Raw genomic sequence first — 21123 nt, forward strand, 5'->3', positions numbered from 1 at the left:
TGAGCCTTCAAAGTAGAAGAGCAAAGAGCTCGAAGACAGAGGGCACCTAGCAGCACCCATAGAGGAGGTGATGATGACGATGAATGAGGAAGTGGAAGAGAAGGGGGGGTGGAAATTCACTCGGGACAATGCCATTATCCAAGAGGCTGGGTTCTATAGCCTCTCTCTGTAAAGTCTGAAATAAAAAAGGACAGTAAGAAACTTTCCCTTGTCTTTATACTTTCTTGGGCAACCAGCCGGGAGCCACTGACAGCATCCTGACAATAATACAGTACATCTTATCCAAAACTAAATTCTGCCCCCAGCAGCAAAACTCCACCATGATACGCCAGGTGAGTACTGCTGCCTCAATGGTGTCCCCGCTTATATTGTCCCTTAACTCCACTGTGGTAGTGATAGTCTTTCAGGGAAGCTTGTTCCCTGTTACTGATCTCAACAATGAGAAACCCCTAAAAAGCTTGTCATGAAGCTCAGGGTTCCACGGTTTGAACACCCCTGTTGTGCCCTATTTTCACAGCAACAAAAGAGCATGTCGAATATTAAAATTTACTGTTCTTCATTACATTATATGCAGCTCCAAACAACTTTCCTTAATGAATTCAGCTGCGGCAGTGGCATATGGCATTAGCCTCCCAATCACTGGAAGCTACTCTCAAAATTAGACAAGTGATTTAATGTTATTGATGTCTGCATTTCCATTCACTGGATTGCTTTATGATGATGGTGTGTTAAGAATGTAAGTCTGAATTCATTCTTCATGAGGGGTCTTTGAGGGCTATTTCTGTCTGACGCATATTCCAAATTTGTCACAATGGATTTGTCCTACAATTGTAATCTCAGAAAAGACTACTTGACTGTTCAACATCACAGTTACAGTGTGTGGATTTAAGTTACAGTTGCCACAAAAGTCTGTGAAGTTTGAAGTGAAGTGTATGTGTGCATGTGTGTTTTGTTTATTAAACAAAATAACTTAGGAATTTTCAAAGTAATGAAATATATATAAAAATTAAAAAAATTGTGCAGTAGCACCTTAGAGACCAACTAAGTTTGTTATTGATACAGTGGTACCTCAGGTTAAGAACTTAATTCGTTCTGAGGCCTGTTCTTAACCTGAAACTGTTCTTAACCTGAGGTACCACTTTAGCTAATGGGGCCTCCCACTGCTGCCGCACAATTTCTGTTCTCATCCTGAAGCAAAGTTCTTAACCCGAGGTACTATTTCTTGGTTAGCGGAGTCTGTAACCTGAAGGGTATGTAATTTGAAGCGTATGTGTTATGTACTGAGTTGAATAGGATCCAAACTGCAGCAGTCTGATTGGTCCTAGAACAATAGGATCCAAAAGGCAGCAGTCTGATTGGTCCTAGAACAATAGGATTCAGAATGCAGCAGTCTGATTGGTCCTAGAACAATGCAGCAGTATGATTGGTTGGCAGGAACCACCCAATCATGCTCCAGATATAAGTGAATCCACAACCTGATTGGCTTACAGTAGAATTCCGGAATTAGCCAATCATGTGCAGCCCATTGTGTAAATAATGTATATAAAGCAGATACTTTGAGGGGACATTCATTCATTCCTCCTCACCACTATGAGCTGAATAAAGAGCATGAAATCACTTTGCGACTCTGAGTATATTTCAGCATGTAACCTGAGGTACCACTGTATAAGCTTTCGTGTGCACGCTCGCACACACACACACATACATATATATAGACTGCATCAGACCAACATGGCTACCTACCTGAACAAAGAAATGAAGAGAGTGAAATTTTTCAGGTAATGTCTGCTTTCCCTAAGTTGTTATTGTCATTCCTCTTCAGGTGAAATAAGTTTGAAGGAAGAAAATCAAAGGCATTTCAGTAAGACCATGGAACATTTTCCTAGGAACTTTGCTCAGTCTCTAGAACTAGTTGGATCAACTGCAATTCCCAAACAGTCTTCAAAGGCAGCACCATGTATTATAATAATAATAATAATAATAATAATAATAATAATAATAATAATAAAAGGTAAAGGTACCCCTGCCAATACGGGCCAGTCTTGACAGACTCTAGGGTTGTGTGCTCATCTCACTCTAGAGGCCGGGAGCCAGCACTGTCCGCAGACACTTCCGGGTCACGTGGCCAGCGTGACAAGCTACATCTGGCGAACCGGCACCAGAGCAGCACACGGAAACGCCGTTTACCTTCCCGTTATAAAGCGGTACCTAATTATCTACTTGCACTTAGGGGTGCTTTTGAACTGCTAGGTGGGCAGGAGCTGGGACCGAACGACGGGAGCTCACCCCGCCACGGGGATTCGAACCGCCGACCATACGATCGGCAAGTCCTAGGCGCTGAGGTTTTACCCACAGTGCCACCCGCGTCCCTTAATAATAATAATAATAATAATAATAATAATAATATATTATTTATACCCCGCCCATCTGGTTGGATATAGCAGTGATTGCTCATAACAGTGATCCCTCTGAGATGTTACCAGAATATTGATAACTGTGGCCACGCTGTCTCTGTCAAATAAGGGTTGCACCTGATGCAAATATTTATGCCATCCCTTAATGCAAGAAAAATGAAAGGATGGTGTCCTTAATACGAGTAAAAGAAAACAAATCTTTGTGGGATTGATGATCATGTTTAATTTCTAAAAGATTAGTGAAATTTCTGTTTAGGGGTATGTGTCCCCTGCGTACCCCCAGAAAAAAGCCCTGGGTCAGACAAACAATGGGCCTGGGTTCAGACAACGCACTGCACCAGAGCAGCAGAAGGACTTGCTTCCCCAGCACTTCTAATATTGAATCACTTTAGCATACTCAGGAATCAAAGGTTTTTTGTCAATTTTGGAGGAAATATATACTTTTTGTGCATTCTGCAGTTTCTAGGAAGTGTTGGAAAGCAGATTCAGTCTACTTTCTGGGAGCCTGCATGCTCATATGTGATAAGCTGTGATTTGACTTAGTGTTACATCTCAGTCATGTTTAGAATACACACATTTAAATGGGACAAGTTAGCCATCATGATTTCAATGGGTCTACTACTATAAGTCTGGATCCAACTCACAGGCTAAGATTTTTGATGTTTTGTTGCTTGGAAGAACTGCTGCTTGGAAGAAACATAAGCAAGCTGCCAGTTTCTTTTTTAAAAAGTAAAATAGATGGATGAGATTATTAATAGTGTAGTATTAATTATATAGGTCAATGTATAGCAATTATCTCTCCACCATCTGTAAATTAAAATGTATTTTGTTATCTCTTTCAAATTTGCATTTAAAATTGCATAACATACTGTGCATTGATGAACATCATTAACCTCTACAATCTCAGTGTCTTTCCAGCTGCCTAATAAAAGCACTTTCCAGGCACATAATTAAAATGTAGTTATATAAAAATTAAAGTGCTGTATTTATTACATATTGATGACTACACAAATCAATGTAACATATCAACAACTGAAAACTATGTCCTATTTCTTCTAAAGAATAAAATAGATTTGCTTACTTCCCCCGAATAACAGTTACTAGAGACTAGTACTTGAATAATAAATTATCTAATTCAAATTAGTAACAGTATTCACATACATTACAAACACAAACTATTTTCTAATGTTTCTTCATATGTAGTTTGCACATGAACTTGAATAGTAAGGAATTATTTAAATGTATTATAATGATTTTAAAACTTCCCAATTATCATTTGCTTTCTTCTTTAAACATTTTAAGTTAGTAAACATATAAATATCTGAAGGGCTGCCATGCATAAATAATAATAAATAATAATAAATAATAATAAATAATAATAAAATGGAGCAGCCTCATTCTCTGTTGCTCCAGAGGACAGGAGTAGAACTAATGGGGAGAAATAGCAAAGAAGCAGATGGGAGGGAAATTAATGGATAGGGGGGATGTCAAAAAACATGAATACCATTTCTCTGCCCTGTCTTACACCTTGACAGTAAATGTAACATCTTTCTGAGAAAGACTTGAAACTATGGCATGTCTGATAGATAGATGATAGATAGATATGGTTCTGTCATTTTCCAATCTACATTAGGCCAGGGTTGAATGCTCCCAACTCCCAATAGCCTGGCAGGGCAGAGTCACAACAGCTTCCCGGAACAGAGAGGGGACTTAGCTACATTTGTAAAGATAAAGCGCTTTATATGCATTATAACACCTTGACGCCAGATGGCGCTGTGGAGTCCTGTCTTTCACCAACGGGATTTCCTTGTATGAAGATTAGAACGCGTTTAACTGAATCGCTTTTTTGATGTGTCCAGATCAAGCCAGGAACAAGGTGGAAGGAAGGCAGGCACGGTGCAAACCTATCAGTAGGAAAGCTTCACTGGTACATTTGTACTATGCCAACCTTTTTACCACCTCACTCTTCTCAGTAAGCAGCAGTGACTGGGAGGTCAGGTAAGCACCTCTGCCCCACCCCAGTATGCACTACTGTCCAACAGCCAGCATCTCGGAGCAGAACAAAAATTATTCAGGCACTGCTTCCCTTAAGATGGAATAAAGGTAGAGTATGCATTAGTTTTAACTGGGCTTCTTCCAGAGGTCTTATACCAAAGTTAAGCACATCCACAATTTAGTGTTAGAAAATGGCAAAGGTGTTTGGTTCAGGTATGGGTGCAGCACCCAGATTCAAACCACATGTCACTGCTCAATGATTGAGCCCCCTGGATGGGAGCATAATTCTCTCTTATCCTTGCCTATTCAAAGGTTTGTTATATGTGATAATGCTGCTTGTAACTCTTTAGAGTAAGCAATACAGTGGTCCCTCAGGTTAACTACTTAATTCGTTCCGGAGGTCCGTACTTAACCTGAAACTGTTCTTAACCTGAAGCACCACTTTAGCTAATGGGGCCTCCTGCTGCCGCCGCGCTGCTGCTGCGTGATTTCTGTTCTCATCCTGAAGCAAAGTTATTAACCCGAGGTAATATTTCTGGGTTAGCGGAGTCTGTAACCTGAAGCATCTGTAACCTGAAGCGTATGTAACCTGAGGTGCCACTGTATATATAAGGTTGTTACTAAATTTTGCCTGAAATGAAATCCTAAGGCAATTGTTCAAACCATCCAGAAAATTCTGAAGCTTAGTTAAATTTCTAAAAGAGGTGAGAGAATCTATACATCTCTTAAATAAATTAACATATATTTGCCTTTAGTTGTTACTTTCCCTTTTCATGACAGCCAGATTGGTGAGTATTTCTTGAAAGATTAAGAGCAGAATCCACAGAGTTCTCCATGTCTTTATTTGTATATAGTAAAATGCTGACTGTAGATATAACTGAAAAAATCTAGGCTATATTATCATCCACATTTGAATGATTGTACACTGCCAATATGGGACGCAGGTGGCTCTGTGGGTAAAACCTCAGCACCTAGGACTTGCCGATCGTCAGGTCGGCGGTTCGAATCCCCGCGGCGGGGTGCGCTCCCGTTGCTCGGTCCCAGCGCCTGCCAATCTAGCAGTTCGAAAGCACCCTCGGGTGCAAGTAGATAAATAGGGACCGCTTACTAGCGGGAAGGTAAACGGCATTTCCGTGTGCTGCGCTGGCTCGCCAAATGCAGCTTGTCACACTGACCACGTGACCCGGAAGTATCTTCAGACAGCGCTGGCCCCCGGCCTCTTAAGCGAGATGGGCGCGCAACCCCAGAGTCGGACACGGCTGGCCCGTACAGGCAGGGGTACCTTTACCTTTACCGTTACACTGCCAATGGCAAAGCTCTGTTTAAAGAACAGAAACAAAGAGATGCAAAAATTCCATGATAAATTGGATGGTATGAACGAGAAAGATTCTGGAGATTTCCATTTCTTATTTTATTAGATATATTGCTAAAATTGGATTTACAGTCTGACATTCAGACTTAGTTCCATTGCTAAAATATATCACATATCTCTGTGGTGGGGTAAACCTGGTTTTAAGTGGAGACTGGTGCCCATTGGGACTGGTAGGGTGAAAGACAGGGAGCTCAACAGTGGGCAGAGCCACAGCTAATGGCAGGCAGAGCCAATGAATTCTAGTTTTGTTCTCATCCTCCTTCCTGATGAGTTCTACAAGGACAACACTGAGACTACACAAGAGGAAGCTGATGATCCATGTCACCCCCTGACACAGTTGTAACTAAGGAGGCAGGCAGGTGGCGACTGGTTGGCTGAGGGGAGACTGAGGTTGATAACCAGTATATGAAATTGTCCGCAATGCAGCATCTTGAACATGATTTCAACTAAGCAATGGCTAATGCATGCATGTCTATTACTGGATCATTGCAACATGAGGTGATGTCTGTGTGAAAGGACAACATAGAACTTTCATCTCTTCGACTGCACCGCCATTCACTGGAACCATTTCTCACACACTGCAGTCGTTCATCAAGTGAGTGCTGAATGAGCGTAGGGCCAGCATTAGAGATATTTCTCGCTCATATGGAAACTAAAAGTTGATACCCCTGAACTGAAGGTAAGAGGGGTTTTTTTGTAGAAGAGTTGAATTATCTATCATGGAAGAAGTGAATCTGTTGCCAAAATAGCAGCATAGTTCTCCACTCTTTCCCCATTAATCCTTGCAAAAACTTTATTTAAGCTCAATATACTGTGCCTGGCTTTTCCACTCCTTTAGTTTATCCTTGCAATGGCCCTGTGAATTAGATGAAACTGAGAAATACTGACTGATGCACGCTCACCCATGAGCTTCAGGGTTGTTTCAGAATTTGAATCCTGACCTAAATCAATACTGTAACCACAATATCATGCTAGCTTTGAGAAACGTGGACTTTGTAGCGAAAGCATTAAAAAGACCCATGCTGTACTCATTTATATTTGAAGGTGGAACTACATCCTACAAAGAGAAGGACCAGAGTCACCATTGAAAATACTGTCCCTGTGTTGAAATATCCTGTGACGCCATCATCTTCTGTGTTACCTCACACTTACCAGCAAGAACCAATGATGTGGAATGAGGGAGATGAAACATGGAATGTGATGATGTCACAACACTGGTGAATGTATCTAAGCATTTTGGGAAGAGAGAACTCAGCACAAGCCCATAATTCTCAGTGACAGTTCCTCATCCCTCAAATGGAAATGAGTGTTGCATGTAAGCTTTTACTTTAAATTCCACTTTTTCCAAGTGCATTTAAAAAGATAAAGAAATAAATCTTAATCTTATCTAGAGGATGCACGAAGGCTATCAAGATTTCACCAAGCATGGCAAAAAATGATGGTTAACTCAGGGGACATGTGGAAGTTACTATGTCCTGGGGACACAATCCAATCAACTGCAATCAATCCTTTCAATTGTGTAATAAAGTCTTGAGAAGATTAAGCTTCCCCATCCGAAAGTGACATTGTTTTCCATTAAATAATGAAGCTCTTATTGCCCTAGTAAACCAATGTCAAATTACTGTGAAGTTAAGGACACAATGCTTCCATCTGTCATTATTTTAAGTTACTGCTCCTTGTCGCCATGAAGCTCTCAATACGCTGGGCAACATTCAACAAAAACAACAGGCTTTTTGATGATACAATGCATTTGCTTTGGCAAGAAAAAACATGATTTACTCTGCTTAAATATTCATTTAAATCCTCTATTTGGTTTCTATTCTCTCTAAACAAGCCATGAAGCTGTTTCCAAAAAAATCAGTGCCTTCTGCTTGTTTGAAAATATGCTGTTGTTTCAAAGGTCAGGCACAAACTGCAGAATGTGTGTTTCTCTCCCAATTATGGCATGTAGGGAACAAATAAAATAAGGGCACATTTCTAAGGGTGGGATTTGGGAGAGGGAATATTACAATAATCAGAGTATGAATTCAAAACAATCCAAAAGTGCTTTTATGAGGAAACACACACACACACACACACACACACACACACACACGTGGGAGAGCACCTCCAGAATTTGTGACACCTCCCTGCACATTTTAGAACCTTGGTAAATCATGGTTCTAAAACACACAGGGAGCCTTTGTAAGTACAAGAGGTTTACTGCTTCACACTCATAGTGAGCTGGCGAGGGAAGTACAATAAACACACACACACACACACACACCCTCTGCTGCCTTCCCTTGCATTTTGATTTAAGTCACGTTAGAAACAACATAGGCTTAACATGGAGCAAGGAAGGTGCTAGGTAGACTTAATTGAGCCAGTCTGTACTTGGTGCAAAAGGCTCTCGGGGTCTCCCAAACATTACAAGCACAAATACATGTAGCCATTCTCCCTTTGAAAATAGAGAAAGTGCAGAACAGGTTGAAAGAAAACTGTAGCAGCCCTTACGTTGGCAGTGCTGGAACTTGGGTTCTGGTACCCCAAGGACCATAAGAAGGTTGGATGTGAATGATCCACAATTCTTCCCATGTGTGGAGGGTTGCAACTTAGTGGTAGAGCATCTGCTTTGCATACAGAAAGTTCCAGGTTGTTGATATTGAAATTGGGATATGGATTAAAGTACAAGCTGCAGAGCTGTGCCAGATGAGGAATTCCTGGGCTGGCTTATGCAAAGCAGCCTGGCTGGCCTAGAGAAGAGCAAGCCTGTTAACATGACAAAAGGGCCATCTGATGGAATCCTTTAGCCTGGGCAATGAGATGTTGCCAAGGTGATGGGGTGGGTGTTTGAGGGGTCAGAAAAGGGGATTTTTCGATCAAAGGTTGCTGGGAAAAAACGAAAGAGGAAGAGAAGCTGAGAGCCATCTTTGGGAGTGTCTGGCTCCAGGGCTGCACTGCCGTGTGGTACAAACCCCTCTTGAAATGGCCATGCTGTGAGATCTGGACTCCATCCATGCAGACAGAAGGTGCAAATAGGTCAATAAACCATATTTATTAAAGCCACAACAGTCTCTGCTGCAACTTCAATTCTCCAAAGGAGCACAAAGCCTATGAGAGTGCCTGGAACCCTATGGGCTCTTGCCCCCACTCAGCAGAGAGAGGGGCAGGCTCCCACTTTTGTATCAATATCTAAAGAAATCTCAGTAGTCTTGATAAGAAGAGAAGAAGAAGAGTTTGGATTTGATATCCCGCCTTTCACTCCCCTTCAGAAGTCTCAAAGCGGCTAACATTCTCCTTTCCCTTCCTCCCCCACAACAAACACTCTGTGAGGTGAGTGGGGCTCAGAGACTTCAGAGAAGTGTGACTGGCCCAAGGTCACCCAGCAGCTGCATGTGGAGGAGCGGAGATGCGAACCCGGTTCCCCAGATTACGTGTCTACCGCTCTTAACCACTACACCACACTGGCTCTCAGTAATATATAAAATATATAAAATATTACTCAGTAAGAGTAATATGTCTCAGAGGCATTCATACATCCCTATCTCACTATTATTTATTATTATCATTATTTATTAAATCTCTATTCAGCCATTTAACTGAAGATCAGAGGAACAGTTTACAATACAGTGGTACCTCGGGTTAAGAACTTAATTCGCAAAGTCCCGCCCGGCTCCCGATGGCCGCGCAGAGCTGCCTCCAGTCCCGGGCTCAGCGCACTTCTCCCCATCGCCAGCCCCACAAGCTCGGGGGACAGCGGGGAGGCGGAGCGCGCCTTCCCGCTGTTCCCCGACCTGGTTCTTCCAGCCTGAAGGGGGGAATAATTTTTTTTCTTTATTTCCCCCCCAAAAAACTAGGTGTGTCCTATGGGCCAGTGCGTCTTATGGGGAGCAAAATACGGTATTTATCTACTTGCACTTTGATGTGCTTTCAAACTGCTACCACTGTATAAAAATATATACCATGATAAGAAGCAAAAATACAGTTTAAAAGGTCATAGATTGTTGAATTAGCCAAAAGCCTGAGAGAAGAGGAATGTTTTTGCCTGGCTTGTAAAGATATGTAATGAAGGCGCCAGATGAGGCTCCCTGGGGAGAGAATTCCACAAACGAGGAGCCACTGCAGAAAAGGCTCCTTCTCGTGTTTCCACCCTCTGGACCTATTGCGGAGGAGGCACATGGAGGAGGCCCTCAGACGATTAATGCCGAGTCCAGTCAGCTTATATGGGGAGCAGCGGTCCTTGAGGTATTGCAGTCCTGAGCCATTTTAGGCTTTATAGGTCAACACCAGTACTTTGAATTGGGTCTGGAAGCCAATTGGCAGCAAATGGAGCTGGGCCAGGATTGGCCAATTTGTAGTAGTGACTACCAAGGTCTGGTGAAACTGAAATTTAAGGCAATGTCCTGTTACCTGAGGAATCTTGAGGAAAGCAAAATGTGTATCAATGAGTCTAAAGGTCTCTTTCTCTGTGTTACATCAGCTTACCCTGACTGCAAGCAAAGGCCTTAATGGTTTTTAAAAATGACTTGCCTGTGTACTTTGTCCTAGGCACTGGGGAAAAGGGTTTACCTCAGTCATAAAAAGAAAATAGTGTACAAATGTATAATATATTCTTATCACATGCAAATACAAACAGAATGAAATGGGTCTGGGCTTAGTTTATGTTTTTGCATTAATGAGCCTAAGAACACATCCACAGATTTGGAAGAGAAAAAGTATATTGCATATCTATTTGCTGCTGACAAACCCTTGTTAATCCATAGGCCCCCAAGCTGATAATTAAAGGATTTTAGATGTGTTGCTAGTGAATTCAATTTGACACATTAGAGTTTATAATCCCAGTGACCTCAATTATTGAGTATGAGTGATGGCAAACATTGCTAATCCAAATGCCCGGTGTCTTAATTTCTCTATACAATCCAATACTTCGTTAACTAGCTGTGAATGAAGGTTATCTGAATTACAGAACACTTTTATCTTTCAAAAAGGAAGGAGAGAAGAAAGGCAATTGCTTTTTGGATGAAAGGTCATTGCATTTAACAATTTCCAATGTCCACACACAGTACTGGCATTTTAAAGTTTTTCATTGAAAATGGGAATATGGAAAAAGAAATGACAGTAACAGTATTGAAACAAGAATGCTGATTACAGAGGGCAGATCTACATTTTAAAATGAAATTCTCTCTTCATACAGTAATTGAGTAGTTTTGGAAACTGTCACCCTAAAACATCTGATGCCAACAGGGCACACATTGTGGTTTTTCAATGGCTGCCAGATCTTGCTCTTTGATGTGGAAGGAATGCAGCCTTGAAAAGCTATTTTTGTGCATGCTTCAGCACAGAGACTTCCCCATTCACCAAGTGTATTGTAAGAGACATCGGCATAGAAGGGAAAGATATCCAAAGGCATGGGAAACCCCACAATTGCAGAAGTGCAAAAAAGTGGGGGGGGGGCTAAGGGTGCAAAGCACACAAACAGACCCCTACAGACTGAGATTTGCCAGTGGCCACAGAATGCCAAATGACTGGTGCTGGCTTTGAGGAATAGAAAGTAGGTTTGAAGGAGGAATGGAATTAAGTATTCTGAAAGAAAGGACAGGCTAGAATCCTGAAGGGGAAAACTACACACTGCAACACTGTGTTGCAGGTCCTACTGTGGCATCTGAATATAGACTGCATTTTTAATCAAGACTTATATTGGCTTATATCTTGATCAGGTTCCTAAATTAAATGGGCTTAGATTTTCAAATGTTTCATGCCAGGCAGAGAAAACCTTGGCCATTCTCCTAAGACAAGGGGGCCCCATTGATTTATAGTAGAAAAACAATTCTCAAAGTCATAAAAAGAGGAAATTAAAGGCTGAGAGCAAGGACACTGATCCTACATGATACAGAAGATAAAAAAGGCTGAGAAAACACCATTAGGAATGGGGAAAATAATACCATTTGCCTCCCAGTAAAATGAGCCAGATCTTCTTCCTAAGGTTGAAAGGCCAAGAGCTAATGGGAGAAGCATCTAGCTGGCTAGGAAAGGAGGGGGAAAGGGGGAGGTGTACACTGAAGAGGCTTCTTTTAAAAGCTGTTTTACTGAGTTCCTTCCTTTTTACTTTGAAAAGCTTTATTCTTTTAAGAGGCTACCTATGATAAATGTATGAAATATATTAGCTTAAATATATTGGCTTAAATGTAATTATGCAAAGGATTTAAGAAATGCTAGATTCTTATTTCATAGAGTCATATTGCAATAGGAGACCAGAGGGGCAAATGAGCCTAGCCCCCCTGCCAGACAGAAGACGCCATCCAAGCAGTCTTGATATATAGTTGTCAGGCATTTGTTTAGAAACCTTAAATGAAGGAAATCTTTCAATGTTGATGTGAAACTCAAGATCCTTGACATCTGTTGAACATAAAAATGTAAGATTAACCATTTGTTTTAGAAGGCAATAGGGCAAGGAGGGCAAGAGGTGAGCTGGTAATTAAGATTCCATGTAAGATATATTATTACTTATATGTCATATATATAGCTCTTTGTCTACCTTATAAGGGCAAGGAAGTGGGTGTATCTTTTGTGGGTGTATCTTTTGTGATTGGTTCTACCAAACAGCCAATAGGAATTTCAACCAGGCTGATTGGACAGAGGCAGCCACAGGAGGAGCAAAGGGGGCTGGATTAAGGGAATATAAGTGCTGGCCAGAATGGCAGGAGGCCAGGCCAGAGCTTGGTAACCATGTACCACTGTGCCTCTTATTTATTTGTCTGACAAATAAATTACTATTTTAATTTCTCTATTGCTGCGTTGAATATTTCATTCCAGCTAAGCGTTAACCACAAGCAGGGTGCTACATTTTATGGTGCCCTGTGACTCGGATAAGTGGTCTGCTGGAACGCAGCCCCTTCGCCCTACTGGGCAGGGTACAAGAGAGAGGACAACTGCTTACCCAAAGCGCGCACTGGTAAATTTTTCCAGGGGGAACGCAGAAGACTCGTCTGTCTGATACCCTGCTCACTGGCGGCGACGGACCGGGGGAAACAGGGAACCAACCAAGGGTAAGTGCACAAAGGGATTTTTGGCCCTCCAATTAATTAGGAGGAAGAGAAGTCTTGATCAAACTTCTGCGTCTCAGTAAGGGGAAACTGAGTACGCTAGGTGGTTGGGTACATCAGATGGTGATCTGGTGTAGGGAAAGGGAAGGATTGGGAGGTAGAGTGTGGTGAAGTATCCAGCGCATTGTATGTGTGAGAAAGTACAGAGCAATCTGTAGCTGACCTGAGTGTGGAGTGGGCAGTACTTCGGTTCCTAGTAAGGCCGACTTCACTAGGCAAGGAAACCCACAAAGCGCGTCTGTGAGTGACTGAGTGGATACTTCACAGGGCCATACAATGGGAGTTGGGGGTTCAAAGGGGGAAAATACACCTCTTGAGTGTATGTTAAATAATTTTAAGAAAGCCTTCTCAGGGGCATATGGTGTCAAAATGACGCCAGAGCGCTTGAGAACGTTATGTGAACTAGAATGGCCAAAACAAAATACTGGATGGCCATCTCAGGGAACTTTTGATATAAATTTAGTGAGCAAACTTTGGACTGATATCGCCAAAGAAACTGGAGGGTGCCCAGAACAATTTCCATATATAGATTCCTGGCTGAGCACATTAAATAAAAATCCTCCATGGATAAGGGAATGCAAAGTCAAACGATGCAAATTATTGGCTGTAAAAGCCGAAGCTAGGAAAGGAATCTTGCCAAATAAACTCAAACCCATTTTTGAGGGGCCAGAGGAAGAGGTGCTTCCACCTCCACCCTATGCTCCACATCGAAGGGAGCTTAATCCAAACACTCCACCAGTTGTAACCCCAAGGCAAGAAACTGGAATGAATAATGGGAGTGGAGTCACAGAGCTTGATTCCTTGATAGATTATGATAAATATCTTCAGGAGGCATTGGAGTCCTATAATAAAGCCCAAGCAGAAGTGGTTATTCCACCTGTGACTCCTAATAGACCTCCATCTACAGTCTCCTTTAGTGGAACAACTGATTGCCCACCCCAAACCCCTGTACATCCAAGTCCCAGAGAAATGTTACAGAAGTTACAGGGAGACCTTGCTCGGTCAGCAAGCAATACAGCCAGGCGTATAAAGCTGCTAAAAGAACGCCTTGCGACAGATACCATCCCCTATGATTTGAGGCCCCTAGAGCAAAGTGAAGAGAAAGGTCACGTAGTAGCCCCTCTTAGAAGAGTATTTGATGCACTTGAGGAGCCTGCGCTGGTTAATGGGCAACCCGGACCACGGCCACCTCGAACTTCGACCCTGCAATATATTCCATTCACAACTACAGATCTGATGAATTGGAAAACACACACCCCATCTTTTGCAGAAAAACCTCAGGCTATGATGGACTTGGTGACTTCAATAGAAAATACTCATAGCCCTACTTGGACAGATTGTCGCCAGCTCCTAAATACTCTGTTCACCACTGAGGAAAGGAGAGACATAATTGAAAAGGCACAGATATATTTGCGTGAGCAGGCCAGAGTGGGAAATATTTATAATATTGACCGTCATCTCCAAGATAACTTTCCCTTGGAAGATCCTAATTGGGATCCAAACAATGCAATTCACCTGGCCAGACTTACCACCTACCGCCAGACACTTGTGCAAGGTATCCGCAGGGCATGCCAGAAGCCCACTAATATGTCTAAAGTCTCAGAAGGGTAGATGTGTTACCCATAACACTGTTTCGTGTTCGGTGTGCACCCACAAAAAGACTTAAGTTGTCACCTTTTGAGCTCCTGTATGGGAGACCGCCCTCCTTTGTTCAGGATATTCCAGCTGACCTTAAACAAATAGGAGATCATGTGACACAGGGACAAGTGCAATCTCTCTCCCGTGTTTTTGTTTCTCTTAACAGGTGGGCCCTCGAGCGCACGCCGTGCAGTATTGCCGAGCCGATTCATCAGTTCCAGGCTGGCGATAGCGTATGGGTGAAAGAGTGGAAACGTGATCCACTTGCACCTAAGTGGCGTGGACCTTACACCGTCTTGCTCTCTACTCCAACAGCGGTGAAGGTAGCTGAGGTGACCCCCTGGATTCATCACTCTCGTTTGAAGAAGTCCGAAGGCAGTTGGACGTGCAAAGGTGACCCCTCTAATCCTTTAAAACTAACTCTCTCCAAAAACCCCTGTATCTAGCCCTACCGGGAACGGGCTAGGTCACGGGCAACATTTGACGACCGGCCTGCTGCAGCCACAACCTGGAAGCTGGCTGACCTGCGCACGCCTGAAGCTTGAGGAGCGTCTGAACCAGCGACTGTGAACGGAAAGATTCTCTAATACAATTGATTGACTGCCCCCCTTGTGGAACAATTATCAGAGATATTACTCATTGGGGATCCTCGGGATATATGTTTTGGTCTTGGTGGTTCCCCATTTCTGTCACTGGGGGAATTATATTGGGGCTAATAATTATTTGCTATCACAATAAGGTAATCTTTTGTGGAAGGAATGCATATACTAGACATCAACATGATTTTATTATTAATCCTGATCCCTTGGGAAGGGGAAGGGTCCTTGAATCTGACCAAATTGGCTAAATATGGATTCAGCCATGACCACAATATGTGGGTAGGTTTAGCTGAAATGGTAGCTAATGTTGCAAATAGGACCAATTGCCTTGTTTGCTCTCTTGGGCCAGATGATTCAGAGGGAGGTATGCCCTTATTACCGATACCATTAGATGCCATTGGTATGGTAAGCGAAATGCCACACCAAACTGAAATACAGAATTTCCCCGGATGGAACTCAACTAAACCATTACGAGTTATACCTGTACAAGGGGAATTCTGTGTACATAAATCATCAGATGCAGCTGATTCTCCCATGATAGGCTCTTCTCATTGTCACTATACTTGGGATTATATTAAGAATAGTCATACCTGGGCACACGGTACTACCTATCGAACTCGGAATACCTTGCCCTGTGCACCTCCTTTTATTCACGCATGGAAAGTGGTGTGGAACATAACTGTGACAGAAAAAGGCAATCTAACATACTGCACTGTGAACTCTCTACCCCTTTTGGTATTTCGCCTTCTGTACTCCACGTACCAAAAACCTCAGACCCGATGGTTGTGGTGGATATGTGGAGAATGGGCATACAAGAAACTCCCTTCCAAATGGAGTGGGACTTGTTTCTTGGGTTGGGTATTACCACCAATGTGGATTATGCCCACTAGTTCGGCCAGGCGAACACGAAGGAATGCTGATATTTCTCATATAGCAGGAGGAAGTACCCAAAGTTGGAGCGGTACTGATGATTGGCCGCCAGAGCGCATTATAGCCTATTATGATCCTGCCTCCTGGAATCCTGGTGAGCTCATACAAGGGGCACGGGATCCTATTTATAATCTAAACAGAATAATTCGATTGCAAGCAGTAGTGGAACTTGTAACCAATGCAACGGCCCAGAGTTTGAGACTTATTGCACAACAGTTGGATGAAAGTAGAGCCGCCATTTTGCAGCTGAAAATGGGAATGGATTATGTACTTGCCAGGCAGGGAGGCCTATGTGGAGTCTTGAACTTGACAGGGAATGCCTGTTGCTTTAACATTTCTGATAATGGTGAGGCAATCCGTGTGTTGGCCACAAAGATGGAGAATATAGCACATGTCCCAGTACAAACATGGGAAGGATGGGATATGGGATGGCTCACCAATTGGTTACCTAATGTCACAGGACTCAAAGGGATACTATTGTCTTGCTTGTTTTTCTTGACAGTAGTAGTATTGGTTTTATGTATGATGCCATGTATCATTTCATGTTTTAGAAGTACAATTAGCAAGATGGTTTCAAATGAAACTCTACCTCATATCATGGCCCTATACAGAGCTTTACCTCAGGAATATGATGAAGGTCAAGCTATCAAGGACACTTGGGATGAAGGTCCTTGAGCTTGAAAGGGGGGAATGTGGCATCTGAATATAGACTGCATTTTTAATCAAGACTTATATTGGCTTATATCTTGATCAGGTTCCTAAATTAAATGGGCTTAGATTTTCAAATGTTTCATGCCAGGCAGAGAAAACCTTGGCCATTCTCCTAAGACAAGGGGGCCCCATTGATTTATAGTAGAAAAACAATTCTCAAAGTCATAAAAAGAGGAAATTAAAGGCTGAGAGCAAGGACACTGATCCTACATGATACAGAAGATAAAAAAGGCTGAGAAAACACCATTAGGAATGGGGAAAATAATACCAATGTGCCTCCCAGTAAAATGAGCCAGATCTTCTTCCTAAGGTTGAAAGGCCAAGAGCTAATGGGAGAAGCATCTAGCTGGCTAGGAAAGGAGGGGGAAAGGGGGAGGTGTACACTGAAGAGGCTTCTTTTAAAAGCTGTTTTACTGAGTTCCTTCCTTTTTACTTTGAAAAGCTTTATTCTTTTAAGAGGCTACCTATGATAAATGTATGAAATATATTAGCTTAAATATATTGGCTTAAATGTAATTATGCAAAGGATTTAAGAAATGCTAGATTCTTATTTCATAGAGTCATATTGCAATAGGAGACCAGAGGGGCAAATGAGCCTAGCCCCCCTGCCAGACAGAAGACGCCATCCAAGCAGTCTTGATATATAGTTGTCAGGCATTTGTTTAGAAACCTTAAATGAAGGAAATCTTTCAATGTTGATGTGAAACTCAAGATCCTTGACATCTGTTGAACATAAAAATGTAAGATTAACCATTTGTTTTAGAAGGCAATAGGGCAAGGAGGGCAAGAGGTGAGCTGGTAATTAAGATTCCATGTAAGATATATTATTACTTATATGTCATATATATAGCTCTTTGTCTACCTTATAAGGGCAAGGAAGTGGGTGTATCTTTTGTGGGTGTATCTTTTGTGATTGGTTCTACCAAACAGCCAATAGGAATTTCAACCAGGCTGATTGGACAGAGGCAGCCACAGGAGGAGCAAAGGGGGCTGGATTAAGGGAATATAAGTGCTGGCCAGAATGGCAGGAGGCCAGGCCAGAGCTTGGTAACCATGTACCACTGTGCCTCTTATTTATTTGTCTGACAAATAAATTACTATTTTAATTTCTCTATTGCTGCGTTGAATATTTCATTCCAGCTAAGCGTTAACCACAAGCAGGGTGCTACACTACCTGTTAGACAAGGCATATCCTACATTTCAGCTATATAGTACATAAGGCTGTTGTATGTACAATTGTATGTACATGCAGGTCTTGCTTTCTAAACGCAATGCATTCTCAGGAAATTTTTTGTTGGGTGAGCATTTGCATAACAAGATGATTATTTCCATTATTTCCTATGGGAATATCTAATCTATGATTTGTCTGCTCTCCCTTCCTCCGTGGTTTCTGCCTGAAACTGCTGCAGCCAGCCAACAAAAGCCAAATAAATTAAAAACTGTTTCGTCTGATCTCTCCGACTTCCTAATTATTATTATTATTTATTAAATCTATATACTGCCCTATACCTGAAGGTTTTTCTTATTTCTCTGCTCAAAAATGGCTGCCACTGACCAACAAAACACAAACAAGTAAGGAAGTGGGCAAAATCTGGTTGTTTGGATATCTGAATCAGCTGTTTGTGTAGTGAGGTTTGGATATAATTCTTTATGTTTGGATAACCGAGATTTTGGATAAAAGTGTTCTGGTAGTAGGACCTATGTGTATTCATTCATTTACTTATGAAATATTTTACACCACCAGCTCATACAAAATTACATGGCAGTGTTGCATATTGTATATTCAACACATACATATAAACAATAAAATATAACAACAGTACAAAATGATCAAAATCATTCAGTTAAAAAACAACATATCGGATGCACCTAAAACAGTTGTAGTTATTTTAATTTGAATGACTTTTTGTTTGCTGGACCAGCTGATTCACACAGGTGTCAGAGGCTCATGACTGAATTTGAGAAATTAGCTGCTGACCTGGTGGTATGTCTGGCCATGGAGAAGACTGAATGTTTCAGCACTGAGCTTGATTCTCACAATCAGGTATCTTGCTTGCCTATGGAGAAGTTACTTGATCTCAGGTAGAGAATTTCCAATTTGCTGAGGGTTAAGGTCATTCTTAAGGAACTGCAGTAATTGGTAGGGGACCCGACTTTTGTTTTCAGAGTGTTCACCCCAGTGACAGAATTCTTGCATAGGATTTGTGATTTGATGAAGGGCCTCATCAGCCCCCTTCATCAACACATAACCAGGGTGACTAGCAGAATGAGGGGAGGTTGCTGGCTTGGCCTTGCTAAGTTTCAGTTCATTCCTCCACTTCCAGGGCTGTGGGTCTGGGTCTCATTTTTAAAAAACATTGGTATGCTGAAGTTTAGCTTGATGTATGGGCTGAAGGGACTTGACCTTTTTAGAACCCCACCCCCTAGTGGTTGCTGTTTATCTTTGGGCTGGCAGTTTTGCCAACTCCATAGCGTCAACTCCAGTGTGATAACCAGGCCACATGGTGTGTTATCAGTTCCCTTACATCTAGGAATCCTATAGGACTGGTGTAAAAGAAAAAGAAAAAAGGATTGGTGTATGCTTTTGTTAGTCAGGCTCTTCACTTCACACTTCCTTTTTCTCACCCATTATGTGTGAGAGAGAAATGGCTTGACTGATACCTTATCACACCAGCAATATGCACTTTTTCCAGAACTGGCCCCTTCAGCCAGGCCTTCCCCAGAATATTAGCTTCACTTGTTGAAGCAGAAAAGGCCATAGCATTGCCCTTCTCTGCCATTACAAGATCCAGTTATACAAGAGCAGGTACGGAATTCAAGGAGTTTCAGTCTAGCAAAGGGTACCAATCTCAGTGGCCTGTCCAGGTGGGGCAACTACAGGAATTTTGTGTGGTTCTCTGTCTACTTGTCCATTAAGGTAAGTTGTAAGTGTTGGGTTGGACAGAGAGCTAAAATTAATGGTGTCACTGATAGTGCTGGGGATTTTAGGATCAGAATCAGTACAGTGGTGCCCCGCAAGACGAATGCCTCGCTAGACGAAAAACGCGCAAGACGAAAGGGGTTTTTTGTTTCTTGAGTTGCTTCGCAAGACGAATTTCCCTATGGGCTTGCTTCACAAGACGAAAACGTGTTGCAGGTTTGCTTCCTTTTTCTTAAAGCCGTTAATACCCGGGGAATCCGCGCTCCGCAAGATGAAAAAATCGCAAGACGAAGCAACTCGCGGAACAAATTAATTTCATCTTGCGAGGCACCACTGTACCTCCTAGTTACTGATACATGATACCTCATATCCCCTTAGATCTTACTTGACTTATACAAGATTTAGCCAAAAGTTTGCCATTCTCAATTTGAAGCAGTGTTTTCCTATGCTGTTGAAGCTACTGCCTACTGAGCTTTTAGGATGGAAGAGTTGTTACCATCCTCCAGATTTGACAATTCTAGACACACTTTGCAGCCCCGGAATGTTCAGCTTAGTAGGGGCACAGTAGAATTAAGCCTTCACCATTCTAAGAGTGTCAAGCCTATTCACATTTACCTTGGTGTAAGCCCTTCTGAATTCATTGCAACTTACCTCTGCGTGGACATGCATAGGATTTCATTCTTCATGTTTTTGGATGAAAGGTGGGATATTTTTTTTAATACAATCAGACAGAAAGAACCCCATGTGTTGACTATGCTTCCACTCCCTAACTAAATTGGTCAAATAGGCAAGTTTGTGTAATGCTTTGAATTAATCAGAAATAGTGCTTCAAATTGTTCATTTGGCAGAAGTATGCATGGTGGTTTTAAAAGTATTAAGTGCTAGATTCTTATTCCCTTTGTTTGAGCAGCTGCACCCTGCAAATAAGAGTTATATTGATTTTCTCTAAAAACCCTATAACATTTGTTTTGAAAATAATATTGAAGATCATAAATATCCACAGTTTACAAATATTTGCATTCTATAATTGCTTTTGCACAGTCTGGAAAAAGTTAAATTGCACATTTTCTTCTCTTTCCCTCCCTCTTCAGCAAAGAGAAGCAGATTTTAAGTGGCCAGCTTTCTTTCCTTTCACGAGGTAACAAGTACTCTTGTCACAATATCCCTGTTTGCAAAATATTCAATTGTGAATTAAACAACAGATGATCACAAATCAAAGGGGAGAGTTCAAGTAAAAAAAAGCAATAGCAGGGTTTATGATTACAGCATATATTATTTTACTTTACAAAGAAGTTGAGGGGAATGTACATTTGTTCCAGCTTGGTGTAGCCTTCCTAACTTTCTGCTCATGAGAAGGCTTCAACCAGGCGTGCCAAGTGTGGGAGGGCTGAGGGGTCTTCAGCACCCCCAATTTTTAAAGGAGGGGGATGGGCTCCCCCAAATCCTGTGGCCCACTCTGCCT

The sequence above is a fragment of the Podarcis erhardii genome, assembly GCF_964252035.2.
Source record: "Podarcis erhardii genome assembly, chromosome: 4".
Taxonomy (NCBI): domain Eukaryota; kingdom Metazoa; phylum Chordata; class Lepidosauria; order Squamata; family Lacertidae; genus Podarcis; species Podarcis erhardii.